This window comes from Lipotes vexillifer, unplaced genomic scaffold (genome assembly GCF_000442215.2).
Source record: "Lipotes vexillifer unplaced genomic scaffold, Lipotes_vexillifer_v1.1 scaffold655, whole genome shotgun sequence".
Lineage (NCBI taxonomy): Eukaryota > Metazoa > Chordata > Mammalia > Artiodactyla > Lipotidae > Lipotes > Lipotes vexillifer.
This window is the reverse complement of record NW_006788208.1, coordinates 2016050-2029591: the sequence shown is the minus strand read 5'-3', so window position 1 is coordinate 2029591 and position 13542 is coordinate 2016050. Positions and strand designations below refer to the sequence as shown.

Sequence of the window (13542 nt, the reverse complement as noted above, 5' to 3'; positions counted from 1 at the left end):
TAGATATTTTATTCTTTTTGTTGCAATGGTAAATGGGAGTGTTTTCTTGATTTCACTTTCAGATTTTTCATCATTAGTATATAGGAATGCCAGAGATTTCTGTGCATTAATTTTGTATCCTGCTACTTTACCAAATTCATTGATTAGCTCTAGTAGTTTTCTGGTAGCATCTTTAGGATTCTCTATGTATAGTATCATGTCATCTGCAAACAGTGACAGCTTTACTTCTTCTTTTCTGATTTGGATTCCTTTTATTTCCTTTTCTTCTCTGATTGCTGTGGCTAAAACTTCCAAAACTATGTTGAATAAGAGTGGTGAGAGTGGGCAACCTTGTCTTGTTCCTGACCTTAGTGGAAATGCTTTCAGTTTTTCGCCATTGAGGATGATGTTGGCTGTGGGCTTGTCATATACGGCCTTTATTATATTGAGGAAAGTTCCCTCTACACCTACTTTCTGCAGGGTTTTTATCATAAATGGGTGTTGAATTTTGTCAAAAGCTTTCTCTGCATCTATTGAGATGCTCATATGGTTTTTCTCCTTCAATTTGTTAATATGGTGTAACATGTTGATTGATTTGCCTATATTGAAGAATCCTTGCATTCCTAGAATAAACCCCACTTGATCATGGTGTATGATCTGTTTAATGTGCTGTTGGATTCTGTTTGCTAGTATTTTGTTGAGGATTTTTGTATCTATTTTCATCAGTGATATTGGCCTGTAGTTTTCTTTCTTTGTGATATTCTTGTTTGGTTTTGGTATCAAGGTGATGGTGGCCTCATACAATGAGTTTGGGAGTGTTCCTCCCTCTGCTATATTTTGGAAGAGTTTGAGAAGGATTGGTGTTAGCTCTTCTCTAAATGTTTGATAGAATTCGCCTGTGAAGCCACCTGGTCCTGGGCTTTTGTTTGTTGGAAGATTTTTAATCACAGTTTCAATTTCAGTGCTTGTGATTGGTCTGTTCATATTTTCTATTTCTTCCTGATTCAGTCTTGGTAGGTTGTACATTTCTAAGAATTTGCCCATTTCTTCCAGGTTGTCCATTTTATTGGCATAGAGTTGCTTGTAGTAATCTCTCATGATCTTTTGTATTTCTGCAGTGTCAGTTGTTACTTCTCCTTTTTCATTTCTAATTCTATTGATTTGAGTCTTCTCCCTTTTTTTCTTGATGAGTCTGGCTAATGGTTTATCAATTTTGTTTATTTTTTCAAAGAACCAACTTTTAGTTTTATTGATCTTTGCTATCGTTTCCTTAATTTGTTTTTCATTTATTTCTGATCTGATTTTTATGATTTCTTTCCTTCTGCTAACTTTGGGCTTTTTAGGTTCTTCTTTCTCTAATTGCTTGAGGTGTAAGGTTAGGTTGTTTTTTTGAGAAGTTTCCTGTTTCTTGAGGTAGGATTGTATTGCTGTAAACTTCCCTCTTAGAACTGCTTTTGCTGCATCCCATAGGTTTTGGGTCGTTGTATCTCCATTGTCATTTGTTTCTAGGTATTTTTTAATTTCCTCTTTGATTTCTTCAGTGATCACTTCGTTATTAAGTAGTGTATTGTTTAGCCTCCATGTGTTTGTATTTTTTACAGCTCTTTTCCTATAATTGATATCTAGTCTCATGGCGTTGTGGTCGGAAAAGATACTTGATACAATTTCAATTTTCTTAAATTTACCAAGGCTTGATTTGTGACCCAAGATATGATCTATCCTGGAGAATGTTCCATGAGCACTTGAGAAAAACGTGTATTCTGTTGTTTTTGGATGGAATGTCCTATAGATATCAATTAAGCCCATCTTGTTTAATGTATCATTTAAAGCTTGTGTTTCCTTATTTATTTTCATTTTGGATGACCTGTCCATTGTTGAAAGTAGGGTGTTAAAGTCCCCAGCTATGAATGTGTTACTGTCGATTTCCCTTTTTATGGCTGTTAGTATTTGCCTTATGTATTGAGGTGCTCCTATGTTGGGTGCAGAAATATTTACAATTGTTATATCTTCTTCTTGGCTTGATCCCTTGATCATTATGTAGTGTCCTTCTTTGTCTATTTTTCTTGTCTTTATTTTAAAGTCTATTTTGTCTGATGTGAGAATTGCTACTCCAGCTTTCTTTTGATTTCCATTTGCATGGAATATCTTTTTGCATCTCCTCACTTTCAGTCTGTATGTGTCTCTAGGTCTGAAGTGGGTCTCTTGTAGACAGCTAATATATGGGTCTGGTTTTTGTATCCATTCAGCCAATCTGTGTCTTTCGGTGGGAGCACTTAGTCCATTTACATTTAAGGTAATTATCGATATGTATGTTCCTATTCCCATTTTCTTAATTTTTTTGGATTTGTTATTGTAGGTCTTTTCCTTCTCTAGTTTTTCTTGCCTAGAGAAGTTCCTTTAGCAGTTGTTGTAGAGCTGGTTTCTGGTGCTGAACTCTCTCAGCTTTTGCTTGTCTGTAAAGGTTTTAATTTCTCCATCAAATCTGAATGAGATCCTTGCTGGGTAGAGTAATCTTGGTTGCAGGTTTTTCTCCTTCATCACTTTCAGTATGTCCTGCCACTCCCTTCTGGCTTGTAGAGTTTCTGCTGAGAGATCAGCTGTTAACCTTATGGGGATTCCCTTGTGTGTTATTTGTTGTTTTTCCCTTGCTGCTTTTAATATGCTTTCTTTGTATTTAGTTTTTGACAGTTTGATTAATATGTGTCTTGGCGTATTTCTCCTTGAATTTATCCTGTATGGGACTCTCTGTGCTTCCTGGACTTGATTAACTATTTCCTTTCCCATATTAGGGAAGTTTTCAACTATAATCTCTTCAAATATTTTCTCAGTCCCTTTCTTTTTCTCTTCTTCTTCTGGAACCCCTATAATTCGAATGTTGGTGCGTTTAATGTTGTCCCAGAGGTCTCTGAGACTGTCCTCAGTTCTTTTCATTCTTTTTTCTTTATTCTGCTCTGCAGTAGTTATTTCCACTATTTTATCTTCCAGGTCACTTATCCGTTCTTCTGCCTCATTTATTCTGCTATTGATCCCATCTAGAGTATTTTTCATTTCATTTATTGTGTTGTTCATCATTGTCTGTTTCATCTTTATTTCTTCTAGGTCCTTGTTAACTGCTTCTTGCATTTTCTCCATTCTATTTCCAAGATTTTGGATCATCTTTACTATCATTATTCTGAATTCTTTTTCAGGTAGACTGCCTATTTCCTCTTCATTTGTTAGGTCTGGTGGGTTTTTATCTTGCTCCTTCATCTGCTGTGTGTTTTTCTGTCTTCTCATTTTGCTTATCTTACTGTGTTTGGGGTCTTCTTTTTGCAGGCTGCAGGTTCGTAGTTCCCATTGTTTTTGGTGTCTTTCCCCAGTGGCTAAGGTTTGTTCAGTGGGTTGTGTAGGCTTCCTGGTGGAGGGGACTAGTGCCTGTGTTCAGGTGGATGAGGCTGGATCTTGTCTTTCTGGTGGGCAGGTCCATGTCTGGTGGTGTGTTTTGGGGTGTCTGTGGACTTATTATGATTTTAGGCAGCCTCTCTGCCAATGGGTGGGGTTGTGTTCCTGTCTTGCTAGTAGTTTGGCATAGGATGGCCAGTTCTGTAGCTTGCTGGTTGTAGAATGAAGCTGGGTGCTGGTGTTGAGACGGAGCTCTCTTGGAGATTTTTGCTGTTTGATATTATGTGGAGTTGGGAGGTCTCTTGTGGACCAGTGTCCTGAAGTTGGCTCTCCCACGTCAGAGGCACAGCACTGACTCCTGGCTGCAGCACCAAGAGCCTTTCATCCACATGGCTCAGAATAAAAGGGAGAAAAAGTAGAAAGAAAGAATTAGTAGAAGTAGAAAGAAAGAAAGAAAGATAGAAAGAAAGAAAGAAAGAAAAGAAACGAGGGAGGGAGGGAGGAAGGCAGGAAGGAAGGAGGGAAGGAAGGAAAAAAGAAAGAAAGAAGATAAAGTAAAATAAAATAAAGTAAAGAAGATAAAGTAAGATAAAATATAATAACGTTATTAAAATAAAAAAATAATTATGAAGAGAAAAAAAAAACCGGACGGATAGAACCCTAGGACAAATGGTGGAAGCAAAGCTATACAGACAAAATCTCACACAGAAGCATACACATACACACTCACAAAAAGAGGAAAAGGGTTAAAAATCATACATCTTGCTCTCAAAGTCCACCTCCTCAATTTGGGATGATTCGTTTTCTATTCATGTATTCCAGAGATGAAGGGTACATCAGGTTGATTGTGGAGCTTTAATCCGCTGCTTCTGAAGCTGCTGGGAGAGATTTCCCTTTCTCTTCTTTGTTCTCACAGCTCCCAGGGGCTCAGCTTTGGATTTGGCCCCGCCTCTGCGTGTAGGTCGCTGGAGGGTGTCTGTCCTTCGCTCAGACAGGATGGGATTAAAGGAGCCGCTGATTCGGGGGCTCTGGCTCATTCAGTCCGGGGGGGGAGGGCGGGGCACGGAGTGCGGGGCGGGCCTGCGGCAGCAGAAGGAAGTTGTCCCTGGATCCTGGGACCCTGGCAGTGGCGGGCTGCACAGGCTCCCCAGAAGGGGGTTGTGGATACTGACCTGTGCTCGCACACAGGCTTCTTGGGGGCGGCAGCAGCAACCTTAGCATCTCATGCACGTCTCTGGGGTCTGCGTTTTTAGCCGCAGCTCGCACCCGTCTCTGGAGCTCCTTTAAGCAGCGCTCTTAATCCCCTCTCCTCCTGTACCAGGAAACAAAGAGGGAAGAAAACGTGTCTTGCCTCTTTGGCAGGTCCAGACTTTCCCCTGGACTCCCTCCCGGCCAGCCGTGGCGCACTAACCCCCTGCAGGCTGTGTTCACGCCGCCAACCCCAGTCCTCTCCCTGCGCTCCGACCGAAGCCCGAGCCTCAGCTCCCAGCCCCGCCCGGCCCGGCGGGTCAGCAGACAAGCCTCTCGGGCTGGTGAGTGCCGGTCGGCCCTGATCCTCTGTGCGGGAATCTCCCCGCTTTGTCCGCCGCACCCCTGTGGCTGCGCTGTCCTCCGCGGCTCCGAAGCTTCCCCACCTCCGCCACCCGCAGTCTCCGCCCGCAAAGAGGCTTCTGGTGTGTGGAAACCTTTCATCCTTCACGGCTCCCTCCCGCTGGTGCAGGTACCGTACCTATTCTTTTGTCTCTGTTTATTCTTTTTTCTTTTGCCCTACCCAGGTATGTGGGGGAGTTTCTTGCCTTTTGGGAGGTCTGATGTCTTCTGCCAGCGTTCAGTAGGTGTTCTGTAGGAGTTGTTCCACGTGTAGATGTATTTCTGGTGTATCTGTGGGGAGCAAGGTGATCTCTGCGTCTTACTCTTCCGCCATCTTCCCGGAAGCTAAACTCTAATGATAATTTTAATCATTCTTGCTATTGCTGTTCTCAATGGCTACATTACTATTCATTTATTCAGTTGATGCATGTTTAGCACCGTAAGGGGAATAAACACACATCCGGTGTTCCATACTTTACTTAGGTTAGTGTTACACACAAGAAAATGACTATACTGTAGCTTTCAAGTGTCAGCTTTTTTTTTTTTAATGCTTTCGAAATTGCATCAACCAAATGGGGAAAAAAATCTAAAACTACGTGAAGAGCTACTAAAATACATTCTTAGGGGCCATATTTTACAATAAATTTTTTTAAATAATATTTCTTCATAAACCTTGAACTTGTTTTGTGGCTCCTAGGTACTCCCAGTGATTTTAATGACCTATCTTGTTTTTTGTTTCTATATCTTTCTTAGGTAAAAATAAATCCCAGATTTAGCATATTACTCAAGCACATCAGAGTTCACAAGAGAAATGTGTAGTTATAGCTCCAAGGCAGGTGTTATGATCCTGTCAGATTGCTCAAGCTAATTTTGAGCCATGTCAGGGCAGTTGCTGGGAGACGTTTGAGGAGCACAGGAAATTATATGGAGCCTGTAGATAACAGCATGTCCTGTACTGTGGCCTAAAATAATACCTAACCTGCCCCATTACCAATGCTCTGGCTGAAAGAAAGGCCTGGACTGGAGGTTTACCTCAACGTCACTGAAAAAACAAAATTAGGATGCTTTAAAAATATGGTTGTAATTGTTGAAAAGTTGACAGTGAAAATATGGATAAAATTGGCAATTATAATTGTATTGGCAAAAATTTATTTTAAAATATATTTGATGTATAATTAAATTACTTTGGTGTGTTTTCCCAGCTTGGGTTATGGTAAGAATTAGCTGTGATGGCTTCCTGTCATCGGCTTCCTAAGCCCCTCTTCTAGAGAAGTACATTTCATAGATGTGTGTCTTTCATCAGTGTTCCAAGTAATTGTCAAGATCAGACGTATTGGCAAAGCAATGGCCTAAAGTAAGGAATTCGTTTACTTTTCAAGGAAATGAATGTGGGGAGCTCATAGAAATATATCCAATCTCAGCTTATAAAATGTATTTCCTTACAGATTATTCAGGTCAGAAAGAAGGGTTAACCCTCCCTAAGTCCACTGGTGCCTAGGAAGATAGATAGAAAGTTAGCCAGGTGCATGTTCAGTGTGTAGTTGTCACAGAAGGAGGGCTGCATACAGCTGTGCAGAAAGGTTGGGGCCTAGGAGGTGGTGATGATGGAAATCCTGGGGTTCAGGGGGGAGATCAACACAGTGGGCCTTCACTGTGATGGGAGAGGGGACACAGAGAAGGAAATTGGGGCCCCAGTAAGTGGAGATATTGATATTGATATTTCCCAAAGGATGTCTGGATGACACCAGCCATGCCTTTCAAACCAAGGAGCCAGTCCTTGCATTGGCATTTGGGGGAGAGCGTGATTCCAGAAGAGGCCAGAGTCACGAGAGCAGTGGCTTTTCGAATTAGAAGTCATGGTCTTTTCAGAGTAATCTGCTCATTCTTCGTTGTCATATTAAAGGGAGTATGGTTTTTAGCTTGACATACACATTGAACTGACTCTATATCCTGACTGAAAAGAGTAGATGGCATTTCAGAGTTCATTCCTTTACTTTTAAGTAGGTTAAGGATATATGGCTGCTTAGTTTTCCCGTGTCGATTGTAAAAGTGGGATGCCTTCAGGAATGGTCATGGGGGGAGATTCCAGGTCACAGGCTTTGGAACCAGGAAGACTTGAGCTGACTCTTAACTCTACCTTGTGAGAGCTGTGTCAGGATGTAAAAGCTACTAAACCTGCCTGACAACTATCCTTGCCTATAAACTGAAGAATAGGACAACTTAATAGAAAGTGCTATTTACTCAGTATATACTGTGTGCCCAGGCACTGTGCTAGGTATCCTATATATTATTCATGGAATTCTCAGGACATCATCCTGAGATCAGAGATCAGCACTAATGTGTTCTGACAATAGCAGTAACTATTAATCTCTGTTACAGGATGTTTTGGGGGGTGATAATCAATGAGATTAGAGACGTTCAACAAACAAAACTCATGTTCCAAAGTAGGGATCAAATTCTTCTTCTTTTGAGATATAAACTCTATACAGCTTTGCAATGATAGGTTTTTTTTTTCCAACTCGCATCCATTAAATTTTTTTTTTGGCCGTGTTTTGTCATCATTGCTGTGCACCCGCTTTCTCTAGTTGTGGCGAGCAGGGGCTACTCTTCCTCACGGTGCGTAGGCTTCTCTTGTGGAGCACAGGCTCTAGGCGTGTGGGATTCAGTAGTTGCAGCGCGTGGGCTCAGTAGCTGTGGTTCGTGGGCTCTAGAGCACAGGCTCAGCAGTTGTGGTGCACGGGCTTTCTTGCTCCGTGGCATGTGGGATCTTCCTGGACCAGGGCTCGAACCCGTGTCCCCTGCATTGACAGGCAGATTCTTAAACGCTGCACCACCAGGGAAGCCCCCATCCATTAAATTTTTATGGAACACTTACTGTTTCTCTGTTAGCATGTGGCGTATAGGAGGTGCTCAGTGTGTTTTAGTTTCCCTTCAATACTTTGGCAGATGGCTTGCAAAGACCAGATGATGTAGTTGAATATATATGGGCTTCAGGGTTAAAAATATTGGATAGATAGAATCTTGTCTGTCTTGAATTGGCTGTGCAACACCGAACGGGTTATTTCACCTCTTCTGAGTCTGTTTCATAGGAAGAATGAGAATCATCTCTCTTGTGAAGCTTAAATGAAATAATGTAAGGTGACATATCATAGGGATTGACAAAAATTGGATCATATTTAAATGAAAAATGTCACACTTGAATGACCATTTGGAGAATAATTCTTTGTAAATGCAAGCCTGCATCGTCAGATCTGCAGCAGAAAGATTCGTTTTCTGAAAAGCGTGAGTGGAAATAATGTTAGAGTAGCATTTGGTAAGATCCCTTCTGAAGGAAGAGAGTAAACTTTTGTTTTATTTTGTTTCACACTAGAGGAAAAAGCCTAAATGTACTGCTAGAGATGAGGTCACTGACATCAAGGACACCAAAACATTGATGCACATGGATAAAATAGCATTCAGTTTGTCTGACTCACTGGTGAAAAAATAGAAACCATTGAGAGGTGGACTAAAGGTCTTGGTGTGAGAATTGCTAGCTTTTAGAACAAGTGAAAAACAAAATGTTTTCATTTTAGACTTTGTTTCAAGAGCTTACTTGCAATGATGGAAACATTCAATAAGGGTAAATAAACAGACTTCCTGATGGGCTGAAAGTTTGTGTCCCCCACTCCCCTAACCCCGCTGCCCCGTCCCCCAATTCATATGTTGAAACTCCAGCCTCTGGTATGATGGTATTAGGGAGTGGGACCTTTGGGAGGTGATTAGGTTTAGATGAGGTCAGGAGAGTAGATCCACCATGGTGGGATTAGTGCCCTTATAAGAAGAGGAAGAGACACCAGAGCTCTTTCCTTCTTCGCCATGTGAGGATGCAGTGAGAAGGCAGCTGTTTGCAAGCCAGAAAGAGGGCCCTCCCCAAGAACCAAGGCTGCCAGCACCTTGATCTTGGACTCCCTGACCTCCAGAGCTGTGAGAAATCTCAATGTCTGTTGTCTGAGCCACCCGGTCTATGGTATTTCTTATAGTAGCCTGAGCTAAGACACACTTAATGGGCAGCTATTACACACAGAGTTCTCATAAGCAAAAAAGAATTGTCCAACCCTGAAGCCAAGACTGATTAAAATAATACTACTATAAGCAGAGGGGTGAGTAATTGGCCCTTCATGTACTGTGTGAGAAGCCATTAATTCTGCCTGGGATTATCAGGTGGGAGGTGGTGCCTCTGAGCTGGGTCTTGAAGAATGAGAGGGATTTGTATCCTTGGGGTGTGATAACTTCAGAGGGGTGAGAAATTACAAATGAGTACAGAGAAGAGGCTAGACTACAAATCAACGTATTGACGAAATATGCCAAGCCCAACAAGCGTGGGCCAAGTCAAACGCGGTAGCTCTGGCTCTGTTTATCTTCTCGCTTCAGATTTTAGTGACAGATTTGCAGAGAAAGAGAGCAGAGTTTCTTGGTCATTAGAGAAATCATCACTGAATAACATGCTTTTCTGTCGATGAGCTGGGAATCCCTTGGTATTCCCAGCACCAGCGTTGCCCCAAAGCCAAAGACGTTTCCTGACGTTTAGTAAAGACTTCTCAAATTTCTTCTTCATACTGGCTCCACTGTTAATAACTGGTATACTAGTGTATTGCATATGTGAGATCTTTCTGTTGCTGGGTAAACCATTTGGCTGGAAATTCTATAAAATGATTTTTTGAAGGTTCTAATGACTTTTCTGCTCTATCATTTGTAAGTGCTTATATACCTCCAACTTATAATTAGGTAAACCACTGTGAGTTAAATGTGTTTGAATTTTGTCGTTAAGGAAGCTCTGTCTGTTTCTCTGTCTCTGATGAAAGATTGTGAATAAAGTTCATGGGTCTCCTTTGCAGACGTTTTCTCCTCTTCTAGGTCAACAGATGGCGGAGCTGATTAGGGCCAAGCTGTCCTTCTGATCATCCTTTTAGATCATCTTACCTTCCCTGTCTCGGCCACAATTTACCTTATAAAGCTGATAGCTTCGAAATTGACCCACCTTTTGGCTTTCTCATCAAGAGGAAGTTTATATAAACAGGTACAAGCTGTGACATTGAATTTGGATTGTTAATGTTGCAAGATATTTTTTTAAGGTTAGACAAATGATAGCAGAGGGTCCATGTCTCCAAATGAATTCTGGCAACTTTTCTTCCATCATCCATGGCCACTTTCTTCTGCCACGCATTCCTTTGATGATTTTAAATATTTCACTTGGTTTAAGCTGAATTCTAAGGTGACAAATTCTGAGTCCCCTGGATGAAAGTTTTCTTACGGGAAAATCTGGAGTGTAAGTAGCACCCTCTTTGCCAAGTTCAACTGCTTCAAATATATGACTGTACTTGTGGTCATGCTTGACCCTTATTCAGTTAGGAGGCGATTTTGCTATTTTGGGAGAAGAGAGGAATGGAATAAATGGGGTTGCATTTAGAGTCCAGATTTGACTCAATGGAGCTGACACACTTTATTGCAGTTTTTAGGGCCTCTTTGTAATTTACAGTGGATACTAATTTCCTGTTCAGGTTTCCTGAGGCCACTTCTGTTAGTCAGAAAGGAGGCTAGGGCTGGCAGTGTTACCAGGAATTTCCTGAGAGGGGTTGTCAGAATTCCCCCTACGGATCAGATCTGCTTCCTCTGCCTTCTTTTCTCTGGTCCCTCTTTTCTTTGTCTTTCTTTCACCAGAATTCCTTAGAGCTTGAAAGGATAAACTTTTCCTTTACTTCCCCTTCGGTGCTCCTGGGAAGTCCATTTAGTAAAACACCAGGATTTAATTCAGCAGTCCCAGCGGGTGATAGGTTAAAATGTAGCCACCAAAGGAATTTAGAAAATCTCTTCTAAGATCCTGGCTTTCAAGTGTATTGTCTTGCTGTACAATCCTCTTTTGAGTTTCAGAAGCCGAATATTAATTCTTTCATTCTCTTTGCATTGCTTTTCTAATAATCCTGAACCCTTTCACCCTCCAAATTTAAATGGAGATGCTTCAAGCTGCCTAGGGTATAAATGCATTTAACAGTATTAAACAATCTCTCTATAAAGGCATTTTCTGGGAGTAAATCCCAAGGTTTCTGGGATTGCTAAGCACATAGTAGATGCACAAATAACTAAATATCAAAAAATAAATAGGTGAATGGGTGTCAGGGAGATGGAAATGACAGGTTTTGTTGAATGAGCAGATTTCAAGTCATGCTAAGCATTTTCAAAATTTTGCTCATAGGAGTTTCTGTTTAGAGCTAAGAAAGCCTCCAGTAGTTCATAAATAAAGGGCTATTTGAATTCTCTAACTTCCTTCCCTAGCAAAAACAGCACTGTTTGCTTTTTGATCTTTTATCCTCTCTCCCAGTGATTTGATGAAGGATAATGACCCTAATGAAGGCTGGGCAAACTTTAAGAAGACAGCATGTTTCAATTACTTTTTGGGGAAAAAAAAATTGCAGCTATTTCGCATTAAATCATTTTAATATGCCTCATGTCCTGTACTCTTTATTATGATGCTCAATGTTGCAGTAAATTGTGTCCTGAGAGTCTTTGACTGAAACGTACATTCTGCGTTCTCTTACTTGGACCGGAGTGGCTCTGATCTGCGGGTGGGAAATGACACCTGCACCCAGGATAGGCTTCAGCCACACGACTGTTCTCCTGAGTGATATGTGAGCTGGGTCTTCATCACCTGTTCATCCTGCCAGTGTATTTTCCACATCTGTCCTCCCAGTCACCCAAAGATTTATTTTACATGCCTGATGGCAAAATGTCCTTGCACCTGGGGGACTGAAGCCCAGGGAACAGCAATCTCATCTTCTTTCTTTGACACTAGTCTATTAGCTTCATCTGTCTTGAGGACAACCCTGGCTAAGAGCCTATCTGATTTTTCTTCTTTGGGGACCTTTCAGAGTTTTAAGGTTATATAGAAATTGGCTTTGTGCAAAGCATGTTGCTATCTGTTGCTGGTTTCTAACCTCAGATCCATTTAAGAGATGTGCCAGGTTAGATTCATACAGATGTTTTAACTAATGATATTTCCTTGTACTTAACCCAAGAGCACATATTTAGGTTTGTCCTATCAGTATCATTTATCTAAATATCCCACTACTCAGCCATTTTGGGGGGACATAGTGTTTATCTGCCATCAATTGTGACAAGACATAGTATGCGGTGTGTGTGTATTGGGTAGTCATGAAATAATAATGCGTACAAATGGAGAGCCAAGAAGCAAGCAGGGGGTTTGGAGATTCCTGTTTTGTTTTGTTTTAATTGAGAAAATTGAAACCCAGAGAGCTTATGTGGCTTCCTCTCAAAGTCTCAAAATGAGCTCATGTTTCAGGTGAAATTTGCCAAGTTTTAAATAGACGATAGCACTGAACTTTGGGTGACTGTTTACTTATTCCTCAGATTTTGTTTGACTCCTTGGTTAATAAGTGGCAGTTTTTAAAAGTTATGAGTATAATTTTTCTAGTAAAAATTTGAAAGGGGCTAAAAATTATAACACTTCAATCAGAATATATAACTATACAACTCTCTTTATATATATATATATATGTATATATATATATATATATATATATATATATACACACACACCCCTATATATATACTCACCTCTATACAAATATAATATATTAATATTCTATGTTATGTTTTATGTTATTATATTACATATGCTTCATATTCACTTTTCCTTTTTTCACTTTTTCTAAGTTCTAACCTTAGAGACAATAAGCTCTCTTCTAGAAATTTATCCTAAGGAGATAACCCAGGGGAAGGAAAATGCTATATACATGAAGATGCTTAATGCATTGATGCCTATAAAAGCAAAAAGTCATAGGCAAATTATTTATCCAGTAGTATAAAATACATGATAGCACATCAAATTAATATGATAATTTAAGTCATTGAAATGATAAGTATGAAGATTTCATAAAATATAAAATCAAGTTTGAAAAACCACAACCAGTATTGTATGTCTCCTCTGTTGTCAACTGTGGGAAAAGTCTGTATGCATACAGACAAACGTGAAAAATTCTGCCAAAAAACAGGAATAAGTAACAGGAATGATGACTGAGCCCCAAACCCCTGGTGTCCATTACTTGGAAATGTGTGATATTGAAGGGATGGGAATATTAGCAACTGAGCTTGCCATTGGCATAACCATGAAATAGCCCACCTTTGCTGCCAGACCCCCACACAGATAACACCCAGTCTCTATCCCAGCAGACATACCATAGTTACCTCTTCCTCAGGCTTGATTTTCTTTTCCCAACCTAGAGTCTTCTTGTCGAAACATACCTGTCCTTATCCCATCATCTCAAGGATCCTCAGGGCTTAATCTGTGTATGGGTGCTGTTCCTTCAACAGCGCTGTTGCTATGTGTATAGGGGTCTTCTGGGAACACAGTATTTTTTGATAGAAAGAAGTAACAGAGGGAAGATTTTTTTCAAGCAAATAGTTTTTGGTACTTCTCAAGTCATAGGAAGGGCCTCCCTCACATAGGGTGAGCCCAGGTTGGGGAGGTGGAAGAGGATTAAAAAGGTCTTTACTGGGCTTCCCTGGTGGCGCAGTGGTTGAGAGTCCGCCTGCCGATGC

General features: G+C 40.7%; 1 protein-coding gene across 3 annotated transcripts in view; it reads left to right on the top strand.

Moving 5' to 3' along the window:
* ITGBL1 (integrin subunit beta like 1) overlaps positions 1-13542 on the top strand; it is a 221731-nt gene that overhangs the window by 28666 nt on the left and 179523 nt on the right. The window lies entirely within an intron of this gene.